At 39.0% G+C, this 12,834-nt stretch overlaps 1 long non-coding RNA gene across 1 annotated transcript; it reads right to left on the reverse strand.

Moving 5' to 3' along the window:
- LOC110397434 lies at positions 537-10,483 on the reverse strand. The gene is made up of 3 exons (XR_002437778.1): positions 10,446-10,483; positions 10,300-10,348; positions 537-959 (listed from the first exon to the last, which is right to left on the reverse strand). It is a non-coding gene; the product is annotated as an uncharacterized LOC110397434 (long non-coding RNA).

Genomic DNA, 12,834 nt, shown 5'->3' on the forward strand with positions numbered 1-12,834 from the left:
ACACTCTCCTGCAGAATGCACTCCTCCCACTCTGCATCAGATTTGCATGGCAATAAACACAGTAATTTCTTTTTGTTTTAACAGAAGTGAAAAATTATTCTTGTATTTCTCCTTTATGCGGGCATTTTACACTTGTGTTTCTAGTTACTATAAAAATGGAAACTGTGGAGCTATTGTACTCCTTATTTTAATCATGGAAATAGTAATACTCTCGTGGTATTACATTGTTTCATTGATTATATATATGTATGCGTAGGAATGGAAGTTCAACTCAACCTCAGAAGTTGAGGAACAGGGAAGATATTTCATACAGGAAAGTAATATAAGCACGTGTCATGATTAAAACAAAAACCTATTTCTCACAGTCCCATGTAGTCCCTTATTATTTCAAAATACTGTGGCCCAACTAAAGAACCAGACTGAAAACCTTTAGGCTCTGGTACTTCTTTTGCATCCCTCCCAGTGTAAAAGGGTCTTAATTTAACAGGCCATGTCCCAAGTGCCTCACAATCTTTAAAGGAGAAAAGAAAGAGAAACCATTCAGTGAAGCTTGGTAAACACAGGTGAGGTTTGCCAGCACTATGAAAAAAATGCAATACACATAGGCATGCCTCCTTCTAAACCAAGGAGTAGATGTGTTTGTCCATTGTGCTACACACGCAGGCCTCAGTCACCTGCTTCTCATGGGAGCTGTTACTAATTATTCATTATTAATAATCGCCTTTAGGGAAGCGAGGACCACAGATAGAACCAAGCACTGTTCCCACAGGTACCAGGCAGCAGGGCCATGTGCGCTTCAAAGCAGCTGCAGGCAAACTTCGAGCCAGCCACAACAGGGCTGCAGCTTTGCTAAGGTTTGTTGTGTTCTCCTTCTGCCTCTTTGCTGAGCTGGGCCTCACTGGAAATTCTGTGGGTGATGAGAGATCTAGAGCTGACTGGATTGCAGCATGTTAGCTGTTCTTTTGGGAGAAAGAGAGAGAGAGAGAGAGAGAATGTTTTCTTCACTGTCTGATGCAACCATGGGGAACATTTTCCTTCATTCCCTTCTTTACAGAAGCATCCCCAGACAGCATCCACCACACACAGCAGTAGAATTTACTGAGTACTGCTTTGTGTTTCTATTTCATGCAGTTCCAGTGTTACTGATTTGTAACCAAGGCCAAAAACAGCCAAGGATGGTAGAGGAGGAGTATCCTCCATCCGTTTAACGAGCCACACCATCTCCATATGCTCCACTTCTCACAGAAGAAGGGCCTTGAGCTTGCAGCAGCAATTATGGGTCCAGTTACAGGCTGGGAAGGGACCTCCGTCATGAAGGACAGATTGCGGAAGCGTGCTCATCTTGGATGAACAAATTCACTTCTCTGAGGATGTTAAGCTAACACATATGCAGTCCGGTTAACCCACACTTAAATCTTGTCTGCCTTTTTTCACCATCTGTGACAAGGTTTTTCTCTTTTAAACTATTTAGAGAAGTTGACCTTTTGAGCTTACATGCATTTCCTCTGTTGAGTCTTCAAACCCATCATCCTGCCACGTCACTGCTTATTTTTATACCATCATCCTCAGGAAAAGCAAACTCAAAAGAAGATCCTTCAGATCCGTTTGACAATATGTCTTCCACCATAATGTGAAAAGATAATAACTTGTAAACTCTCTCCTCCTCAGAACTTAGTGGAGTCAAATGTACTGAACTATTTTGTTTAATGGTTTCTAAAGAAGTCCTATTTTAAAGACTGGGAAAAAATACTGCACAAAGTTTGGAAACATCTGGTGCTAATCTAATGCCTACTCCAATCTAAGAAGACTGATTAAACACTGCAGCAACAGGTGATACAAACACTAGTAAGTCAATTTTAATAAGAGGTCAACGCCTTCAGCTCCTCATTTTTCTTTCCATAAGTACTAATAAATTCCTTTCAACAGGTGTGAGGCTAGGATGTATAATTACATTGTTCACATGCAAAGGTCTAGTCGTTTTCTGTTCAAGATTTCTTTTAAAAGAGAAAGGCTTCCAGTGGAAGAAACGTCATCCCTGACTTCCTCGACCATTCCCTTTTCCATGTCTATTTTTCAGGTCACAGCTGTTTATGGGCATCAGAATAAAAAAAGTATCACACACTGCTCACTACTTCTCCAGGAATAAAAAGCTCTATACAATTTTTTGTTATTATTTTTAAATCTGGTACTAGTGAAAAAAGAAGCTCAGGAGTGGGACCTGACTCTGTAGACTGCTCTCTTCAGAATAGACAGCTTATAATCCAGGGTGTAATTTTCATATACTGTATGTTTAATTTTTTATTTTTTACATTTTTTTCTTTTCAGTGCTTTGTAATGCTTTCTAAAGCTTTGTAAAGTTGAGACAAACTTTTCACGGCATCTGAAATGAAAATGACATTTCAGAGCTGTGTTCTGGTTTGAGTACAGCCCAGGTGGAAGACAAAGATGCTCTGGATGAAACAAGATCTTTGGGATGAGTTGCTCCTATGCCTCTTACTGTCTATGAGAGTTTGTCATAGCCTGCTATATGGGTTATTTGTTCAAGAATCCCAAGGGCTTATTTGTTGTGGAAAAATGAAATAAAGCAAAAAATATTTTGGATAAAGATCCAAAAAAAGAAAACAGTGAATCAATAAGGAAAAATGTTGTCCTCCAATGCACCGTGTATGGCTTAGAAGGTCCAACACAGAAGCAAATAAACCACATTATTACTCTACAGGGACACAAGTCTGAATAGCTCCTTATTCCAGTTTGGCAACACTGATTACCGCTGCGAGTGGGGGTGGTTCTGCAAGCTGAGAAAACTAACAGAACACATTTTGCAGCAAATCAGGAAAGCACAGAACGAATTTGGACTCCCAGAGGGTCACACTGGAAGAATACAGGGCAGCCTTGAGTAAGAGGTAACCCTTAGATGTACTGCAACAAGGATGCCTCTGGAACAAGCAGCCTCTCAAAGGAAGGACCATAGGAACACTTTCCATCACTTGTTGCAACACAATCAGTCATATCAAGCAGAGAGAAAAAAACTGGTATTACATTCCACTAATAGGAGGAGAAAGGTTTGTCCTCTTGTCCCCTGAGCAGGCAGCATTTCTTCAGTAGTGCCAAATGACACAGCACTCTGCATATGTTGGTTCATCACCTCCACCTTTCATCTGCATTTGGTCAAGACTAATCTGAAAATGTGACTGTGTAAATACCCAGTGCACTCCTCCAGCCTGCACTGCTACCCACAGCCTCAACCATGCCTCTCCTCTTACCCAGACCACAAGGGCTGTTGTTGATCAGCACATATGCCAAGAACTCTTCTGTATCTAATGCCTTCACATCAGGAGCTTCACCCTCAGTTTTCAGGATCAAGTTGGATTACTTGGGAAAAACTTAGTGTGCTTTCAAGCATCTCTATTTAAGAAGTGATGTTTCTGTCCTAAACGATCTCTCTAACTCAGAAACACACAAGAAGCTCTCTAAAAATTCCTCTGCATTCAGTCCTATATTCTTTTAACACAGCTGGATGTCTGCTTTCTGACCAGAAAATCTTTTTAGCCCTGAGAGTCCATAATAACTACTTGCTGTTGAACTACATGGTTCTTTGCTTATTTATTAATTATGAATAATTAGAGTGGATGCTCCCAGGAGAAAGAGTTTGTATTTTCAAGGTGAATATTTTAAGCACATTTATTTTTATATAAGACCAACAAAGCAATCCTCATTCAATCCAGTCTTACTAAAAGCTTGGGATGTTTATAAATGCCTGTATAGAAGGACAATATATTTCAGACATGTTTTCTCTTAAAGAAAAATATTTGCACCTGGCAATAAGTTGCACTAAAATCCAACTATTAAAACAAATATAGGGTTCAATAAAAGTCTGATTGGCATTTCTTTTTCCTAATTCCTTCTTACCACTTGTGGCATCAAAGCAACAAACAGCTTTTCCTCCACTTAATTACATAGATTTTAAAAGCTATTATTAATACAAAACCTTCAAGTTCCCAATTCCAACTCACCCCCAACCCAACTATATTGATATAATGGGGTTAGTGTTGACGTAGCATACTCCTTTGAGTTTATGCATTATATTTTCTTCATCTACACTTTCTTATGTGTCAGAAGAAAAGAAAAACAGTTTACACAACTTCTCAAATACTGCAACCACGATTTCACTCACACACCTATCTCATGGCCAGAGCGAATGGGAGAGGAGGGAAAGAATTAGTATACATAGGTAAAATAATTACAGGGAGAAAAAATTGTTTCTTGGGTACTCATCAGTAAATTTATAGCAGCAAGATATTAAACCAGTAGGAAATAGAGTGCAAGAAAATATCCTTATATAGGTTACAGTTGTCACCCAGGGTATATGGCTAATATGATGGCACAAGAAAAGACATCATACTCATCTGCTCTAAAAAACAAAGGTAAGTATTTGTTAAGTATGTGCAATATCACTAAATAATTCTAAGGAGAAAAGCTATTGCCAAAATAAAGATGACTATTGGTCTGCAAACCACATCCACTTGAATCAAAGCATATTGTTCTGCAGTAAACTTTAGAACTATGGAGACTGCCTTGTCTGCTGCAAAGCCTAGGACCCTGTGAATCAGAAAGATATATCAGTAGCCCTGTGCCTTTATTGTACAATGGGTCCATTTGGTCTGTTTTGCTAGTTGTACAATTTCTGATAGGCTTGTTCAAAGCAGGGTGGCCAAATATAGTTATAAACATTTTCTTTTGGGAGTAGATTAAATTATGCACAATTATGTCATACTATGCTGCAGGTGCCAGAAGTTTTCATAACTCAAGGCAGAAATTTAGACAAAATTAATGGAGAAAAAAAATGAGTAAAGTGCCATTAAACACAGATAAAACTTCTAGCTCAGCAGTTCTCTGAATCAGAAACTTCTGAAGGCTACAAGGAAAAAAAGAATGCATACTTTCCCTGATCTTCCATTTAGAGCTTTTAAGCAGCTGTGTGTCTGTTTACAGAAAGAAGGGAGTTTGAGTGTAAATAAGGCCTGGAGCATTACCTATTGGTATTGATCAGATTTTTTTAAAAAGCATTTTAATATATTTAAATTCAGTCCACGGTGTAATTGCTCACTTCGCTATATAGCTCAACAAATATCTGGAAGCCAAGTGCCTTTCATTAAATTGCAATAAGAGTGGAAGAGGAGCCAAATACATTTGTTACAGTTGAACATGTAAACCAAAAGATGAAGTGGAGATCGTATTTCCAACTAAAGCCAGAGAAGATCAGCAGAGCTGCAATAATCCTCAGGGAGGGATTGAGCTCATTTTATTTTTGTTACCTAATTATTATTTTTTAATCTCAAATAGTTATCTTAGGCTGTCTTTATAGTCAACGGAGGGAGGGAACATCAGAAATCCCACACTAAAAAGAAGCTCAAATGCCTAAAAGCACTGAAAGGTGCTCAAATGACTGATTTCAGTTAAAATTATGACTTCTCAGCAACAAAACCTTAGGTGAATGGATCCTACTCATTTTGTCTTTTCACACCTAGGACTCTCTGATCTCCATCAGGGAGGGCTACCCCCATGTACCATTATAAAACCTGACTAAACTCATAATGACATGAAAGCAGTCTTTAGGAAGTATAGCATGAGTCTCAAACTGAGGTAACATCCATGCCTGAGTGCCTGCAGATCACTAACAAAGAAAATATTAGTCATTACTCTTTATGAAAGTAATACAAGGCCTCCTATAAACTGAAAAACCAATGCACATTTCTAATGTAGCTTCAAAAAGCAAATCATTATGTATATCATTTTGTGTAAACACAGTCATCAAGGGAATTTGGAATAAATTTATACTAACATTTTAATAAGTTTCATAAGAAAGATGCTCATCACAAAAATAACGAATGATGGAATTAAAGAACCACTGAAAATTGCTAATGTGTTTAATCATCTCAACATCTATATTTATATATGAGAAATTTGTATGATATAGTAGTGAGTGCAGTTACAAGTTTCTGAGCAGGGGCTGCAGTTTAGACTGATTCACAGACACAAAACCAGAGCTTGCCTTGTCTGCAGGCAAATGGGAAGGCCTCTGACCATTTGTGTGGGGGCACCTGAAGGTCTCCCTTTCATCCAGATATTCAGTTAATCAACCAGAAAAGTCTGAGCCAAAGAGAAAATAACAAGATCAGCGCAATATATAAAATAAGGAGAATGCAGAAAAACAGCTGTGAGGTGTAATAAATCTTGACATTTTTCTTTGACCTAGAACCACACCTAAATAAAATTCCCATTAAGCTAGTCACTTAGATACGCTAACAGGCGTCAAATTCAGCAGTGCATACACAAAAGTACTGGCAAATACAGTTAACCCATGCTGTAATCCCAGCAAACTCTGTTCAGTCATCTTTCTGCACTGACAGTTTTTAAGTACAAAAAGACCATTTCTGACCTTCATGTTTACCAAATGGCTGTCATTCTTCTTTCTTTTTCTTTGACTCACAATATCTCATCTCTCCATCCTAAGCAGGACTGTTTTATCTTGCAACAAACAATGCTAGGGAAAACACATGGAAAGTGCAGAAACCAAGAGTAGAGCCTGGCTGGGAGCAACACCTTGCACGCTAGCATTTGTCCCATAACAGGATCCCCTGTCCTGTATAAAGAGGCAAAGTGTCCCCCAAAAAAATCACTTGCCCAAGTGCAATTTCTTGTATTTTTCAGAAAGAAATATATCCACAAGCACAGCACTCCAGTGAGACTGCTGAAATTTTGATCTGGCAACCATAAACAAATGGCTAAACCTCAAGATTTCCAATTGGAAAAATTGCCAGAAATAAAAAGATGACATTTCTAAGGAAACATGGCCTTTTGGAAAGGCTTTATCCTAGAGATCTCCATTGCTTTTTAAGGTTATCATAGAATGGTTTGAGTTGGAAGAGACCTCAAAGACTTTCTAGTTTCAACCCCCTGCCACGGTCTGGTTCACCCCCAGCAGCTCAGGCTTCCCAGGGCCCCATCCAACCTGGCCTTGAGCACCTCCAGGGATGGGACATTCACAGCTTCTCTGGGCAGCCTGTGCCAGGGCCTTACCACCCTCCTAGTGAAAACCATTCCCCTGACATCTAATCTAAATCTCTTCTCCTTTTGCTATGGTCCTCTCCCAGCTGGTTTCACTATCAGCTGAGCATCAATCCCTGTTTTAAGCACCCAGCTGCAGCAAAGCGGCCAGAACCAGAGCCTCCAACAAAACTTTTGCTAGCTTTTACAGGCACAGCAGGCAGGGTGAGCAAAGGCAAGAAAACCTGCAAATAGAAATCATGAGCAGAAATATCAAAGATAAGGCTGTATGAGGGTCCTATTTATAACTGACCATATGGCAACTGATGTCCTGGTGCTCACACAGAGCACCTCCACAACTCCAGCCCCTGAGCTCCTTCCCACCACACTCTTTTGCCAGGTTTATTTATACTTTTCCCCAGCTCTAAAGGCAAATCAAGTTAATTGGCTATTACATGAGATTAAGCAAAATGACTAAAGGAATCAAGAGAGAATATAACGCTCTGATTCACTGTGCATCATTCTCTATGGGAATTGTGTAACGACACAATAGTTTTTCCTGCACAAAGTAAGGAAGGCTTCATATCTTCTGCTGAATGCAGAACTGACGGACAGTGAAGGTTTATACCTGTGTAACTATTCAAATGCTCATTCTCAAAGTTTCACAGAACTTTCCACTGAACTGGCATTTCAATTTCAGATGTACTTGCACCCCCAAAACTGAACAATCATCTTAAATGCCTGCCAATTTTGTAACTGCACGATGAAATAATATTTTTTTTTATTGAACACTCTGCAATATTAGTCCGTTTGGAATAGAGATAAGAAATTAAAGAGCCAAAAAGGCCATTCCAGTCAATGATCTAAGATGAAGAGATGCCTGGGGGAAAAGAGACAAATTTGGAGTGTAGGAAATGAAAAACAATTACAAGAATTAAAATAATTGTATTTTCCATGAGGGGAAAATAGAGATATAGGATAAATTACTAAGATGGGTTTCTAGAATAAACAGTGCAGCATTCACAATGGTAATAATGGAGTTTCAAGTAGAGCTATGAGAAAATCTGCTTAGTGAGCATAAACCCAACTTTAAAAAATTCTAATCACAAACGTGGTGAACCTAGGGAGAGATTAATTAAGGCTAGTGGAAACAAAAAGGGAAAGGGGAGGGCCTACTGCAGCAGTTCCCTTTACCTTCTCAAATTTCCAGCAACTGTAAACAAAAGAATGTCTGCGAGAGACAGTGAGTGCAAGAAGAGGAGAATGCAACGCTATCATGTTCCCTTGTCCTATGCTTAACTCCCTTCCCAAAAATATTAAGTGATGTGATCTGCATGGGGCATCTGTGGATGCCAACATTTTTATAAGCTACAATTCCTTTGAAAAGGTGGTTTTATTTGGTACGCAGTAAGAAGATGAACATTTTGTCAGGTGAAATGTATTGTTAATCAAGTGACACGGAATGGATTGGACCAAGTAGTATATTCCCCCATTTTCTCTAGTGCTAGAGTTCACCCTCTGATTTTTGCTTCCCTAAACACTGAAAATAGGCTGAGAATCAAAGAACAGCATCCTACAGCGTACGGTCCTAGTGCTTAAGCTGGTTTCCTTCAAAACTCCAATCCATTTAGCTGCAGATCAGAAGTATACGCTACTCCTGCCTTTTCATCACATGCAGTAGGAAACCCTTAGAGATTTGGGGAAAAAACTGAGAGAGAGATTCATCACTGTCTAATTCAGGTTTCTCTCTTTCAATATGCTCAAGTCTTGCCTGCTTTTATAAGGTAGGATGCTATACAATTACACAGGAGATTTCATCCAGGTATCAGTATCTCAATTCCTTGTGTACAAGGATATACATCAGAAATATCACTTACAGCAGTGCTTACAGTAATATCTGTGGCTTAGTCTTGGAGACTAAATATCCCCAAACACCATGTGTCTGGTACGAATAAACGCTTTCAGTAGATTATGTCAATGTCTGATCTACTGAAATAACACCAGTAGAGCACATCAGTTGGTGCTAGGAGCCTACTCTCATCACTGCACACATTTGAGGAGGGGGGTTACTTCCAACCGGTATCTGCAAACCAGTTTCTCCATCAGCACAGGCTGCCAGGCACCACTGTATGTGTCACCTTTGTTTCAATTGCCATTCATGGAACTACAAGTTTCTTTGTCATTTCTTAGATCTTCAATGCAAGACCACTACTATCAAAATTAAGAAGGATATCAGAGGAATTTGTTGATAGCTTGTTCACCATTGCTCCAGTGTTGTCAGCTTCAGTTTCTCATTCACCAGTTTATAATTTCAGGGCTAGTACTCACTTTAGAAATTATATTTGTAGAGGTCCAAAATAAGTGGACATAAAATACCAATAAATTCAAGTTGCATTTATTTATACTTTAAGATTTGAAAGCCACTTTCATGATTTGAGGAGACAGAGTTCATTTCTCTCCTACTAATCTGGAATAAAATAACAGGAAAGATTGTCTTGATCTGCAGTAACAACGCCGGAATCAAACAGAAGGCTCTAATGTCCTTCTCCAGTCTTAAGATGAATTGCATTTTCATAAAAATTTTTATACTCCATTCACCTTATATCCCTTTGCCTTATTCCTCATCCTGAGTTTTTAATAAATGACTCATTAACTCAGCCCTGCCAGCTTTCTTTCGGTACACAATATTTCAATATTTAATGCAGTATAAGAGAGGCTCTACTAGCCAACATGATTAGTCATAGCCTCATCTTTGCTTACCATGCTATTTTATTTATTTTTAAAAGAGCCATCTTGACTGCATTCTCTGCTCTATTTCATGCTGTGTTGGTTTGTGTTGGAAATCCTGAACAAGACATGTTTTATTTGTAAAATTCTGGAATGACCTAGCTTTAACCAAATGCTGCAAGCACTGAGATTTACATTTTATGTGAACTGTGCTGACAACTCTAAGCCAGCTGTACTAACTCACTGAGCCATCCCGTTCCGTAAAGCATATCTTCAAGAGCGCAGATGCACTCCACCACTATGTACAGGAGAGCAGCAAGAGAAACTCTGCTGCCCTCTAACCCTCCAGATCTCTGCTGTCACATGATCTGCAGCGCATTATGTTCTCCCAGAACTCCTAATCTCTTTCAGAAAAAGTGTGCTTTTTAAGATTCCCCTCTTTCTCTCTACTCCCATACTCATTTCAGGTCACTTTAAAAAACTTCTTTTTTCCCCTTTCTTCAAAAAAGGCTGTTTTGAGCTTACCTGAAGATTTCATTCACATTAGATGCTCAGACTCTTCTCACAGATATCACTGAATGTATTAACAAAGACAAAAACATAACATTAAACTTGAGTATCCTATACCTCTCTCTGAAAATAATGTTTAAGCACATCATAAATCCACCTACCATTTATCTAGCTAATATATCCCCTCTGTATTCTAAGGCTTCTGACTGAAACCAGCAAGGATAGAAGATCTAACATTTTTATTACATTCCTCAGATAGCAAAGTGTCACATCCCCAAAAGTAGTTTCACCTGTTTTAATTGCTTGTTAGTTAAGCCAACTTGCCTACATTTGCAAGAATATTTTTGTTGTAATTAAGATAGACATAGTTACTTAATGCTGAAGAAAGTAATTATCACCTTCATTTACAGAATGTGCTGTCTCCTCAGTAATAATAAACCAGAGAGATTTGTTCATCATTAACCTAAAAAGACTATTCATAGAAAAGGGCCCATTTGTAATCTGATGAGTATTGGATCAAATTAGAAAATCTTGTGAAGACTCAATTGAGTTAATACAAGTTTTATCTTTCTCACTACTTCCTACTCTCAACTCTTTCTTTTTTCCTTTGTACCTCAATATGCTGCCTTTAAAAATGAATTTTATCTTGTTTTTCCCCCTCCAAAAGCCACTGTGTCTCACTGAAATTCTTGGGGATGTAGTTGTGAGTCAGTCATGATGAAATCTGGCCCTAAATGGGTTAAACAATTAGAATTAAATCCTGATCTCAATGAATTTAATGGCAGGGCTCTTCTTCACCTCAGTTGGTTCGGGATTCCACCCTAGGTCATATGGCAGAATTTTACCCTCTGTTTGAGGAGAAAATGAATTAACTGTCACATGCTAGACAGATGAACATAAAGCAAATTAATCTGTAACCAGAAAACAAGCCACGGGGAACATCACCATCACACACAGCTCTATACATCAAGAGACCTTCTGTTCAGTATTAAAGCTATGAAGGTGCCTCTTTCTCCCTCCAGTTCCACAGCCTGGAAGCCTTCTTTGAACCAACTTCAGGAGGTGTCTCTGCTGCCAGCTCCTTTTCCATGAAGCAAGTCCAACTGCAACATCTCCTCGATTCTTGATTAATTAGTGGGCCGTCCTGCACACTCACGATATGTATTCCATGCAGAAGAGGGCTCTGGCACTGGTCCAACCCAAAGTGTAGGAAGCCAAGTGAAAAATTCTCACCAGTAATAAAAACAGTTAGGGTAATGGAGCTTTACAAAAAAGGAAAACATTTCATTTGCACTTTACATTTTTCTTCCAAACAGATGGATGTTCTGAACATGAATAAATACTAGAATGGATTGAAAAATGAGCATGTTTTACTAAGAGTTTTTTAAAAGTTTTGCTCTGTTCTAACTGAAAAAAAAATGAGTCAAACTTTGTCAGTCAGCCTTGGACATCATTGCAATATGGCTTTAACAAGCTGAATCTCATGTCTCTGAGTAGTCCATACCGGAATACTTTCCCTCAGGAATTATTTACAATACTAGTAAAAAAGACGAAAATCACACTAAACCTGTATGCTGCTCTGTTAGGACAATAAACTTCAAGAGTAAGGTCAATATCTCAGAAACAGCTCTCATTTACGGGTCTTTGAAAAGTGAAAATGAGAGCTGAACTGGCCATAAAGTAGCACAGTCAATTAACCAGAAGGATGCAGTGAAGTTGCAGAGGAGGCAGCGCTCTGTAAGGCTGTGTTTTGCTTGTTTTTCATGTCTGTTTCCTCTCTCCTTTCTGTGTACATCAAAGCTTGATCTAAAAGTCTTATTTAAATAGATGAAATTCTGTTCTCTTAACATTCCTGCAAACTAAGGAAAATAAACACAGGAGCAGGGATGTTATTATGACAACTCCTACACTCCATTAAATTCTCTCAGGAAAGTATGAAGTGTAATCAGACAAACAGACTGAAGAAAATGCCCTAAAACCAGAAAGTGATTAGCGGAAAATGGTACAGCAAATAGCCAGTGTGAAACTGATCAGTATTGATGGGACAGCCCACTCTGCCCAGTGGCAAAGGTATGTGTTTCCCCATTGCTGAATCACCAGATGTTTCACCCCCAGATGCTGCAGAATTCTGTTCCCCAGTGAGAGTGGAAGGCAAGATAATGCTTTGGTCAGGAGAAACATGCCTTGCCCACACCGTGGGCTGTTTGCAGAGACCCAGCACCATCGCTTGGTCCCCACCTTCAGAGGACCCTCCACACAGCAGCTCCTTCACATCTCTCAGGGCAACACAAAGGGCTCAGGCTGTGGAGCTCTTGATCACATTTAGTATGTCCTTTTTCCCCTTCCTTTCTTTTTTATTTTTTTTTTATTTTTAACAATGACAGTATTTTTTAAGACTGGAAGCACATCCAAATACTGTCAGAAAAAGGGGAGGTTTTGATTACAGTTAGTTATCTGGCTCTATCTATTTAGAAATGTCTGAACAAATAACTCCGATGTCAGATGCTCTAGTTCTGGCAGAGTAAAGAAATACGATTAGATCTGGCTGCC

The sequence above is a fragment of the Numida meleagris genome, chromosome 4 (genome assembly GCF_002078875.1).
Source record: "Numida meleagris isolate 19003 breed g44 Domestic line chromosome 4, NumMel1.0, whole genome shotgun sequence".
Classification (NCBI taxonomy): Eukaryota; Metazoa; Chordata; class Aves; order Galliformes; family Numididae; genus Numida; species Numida meleagris.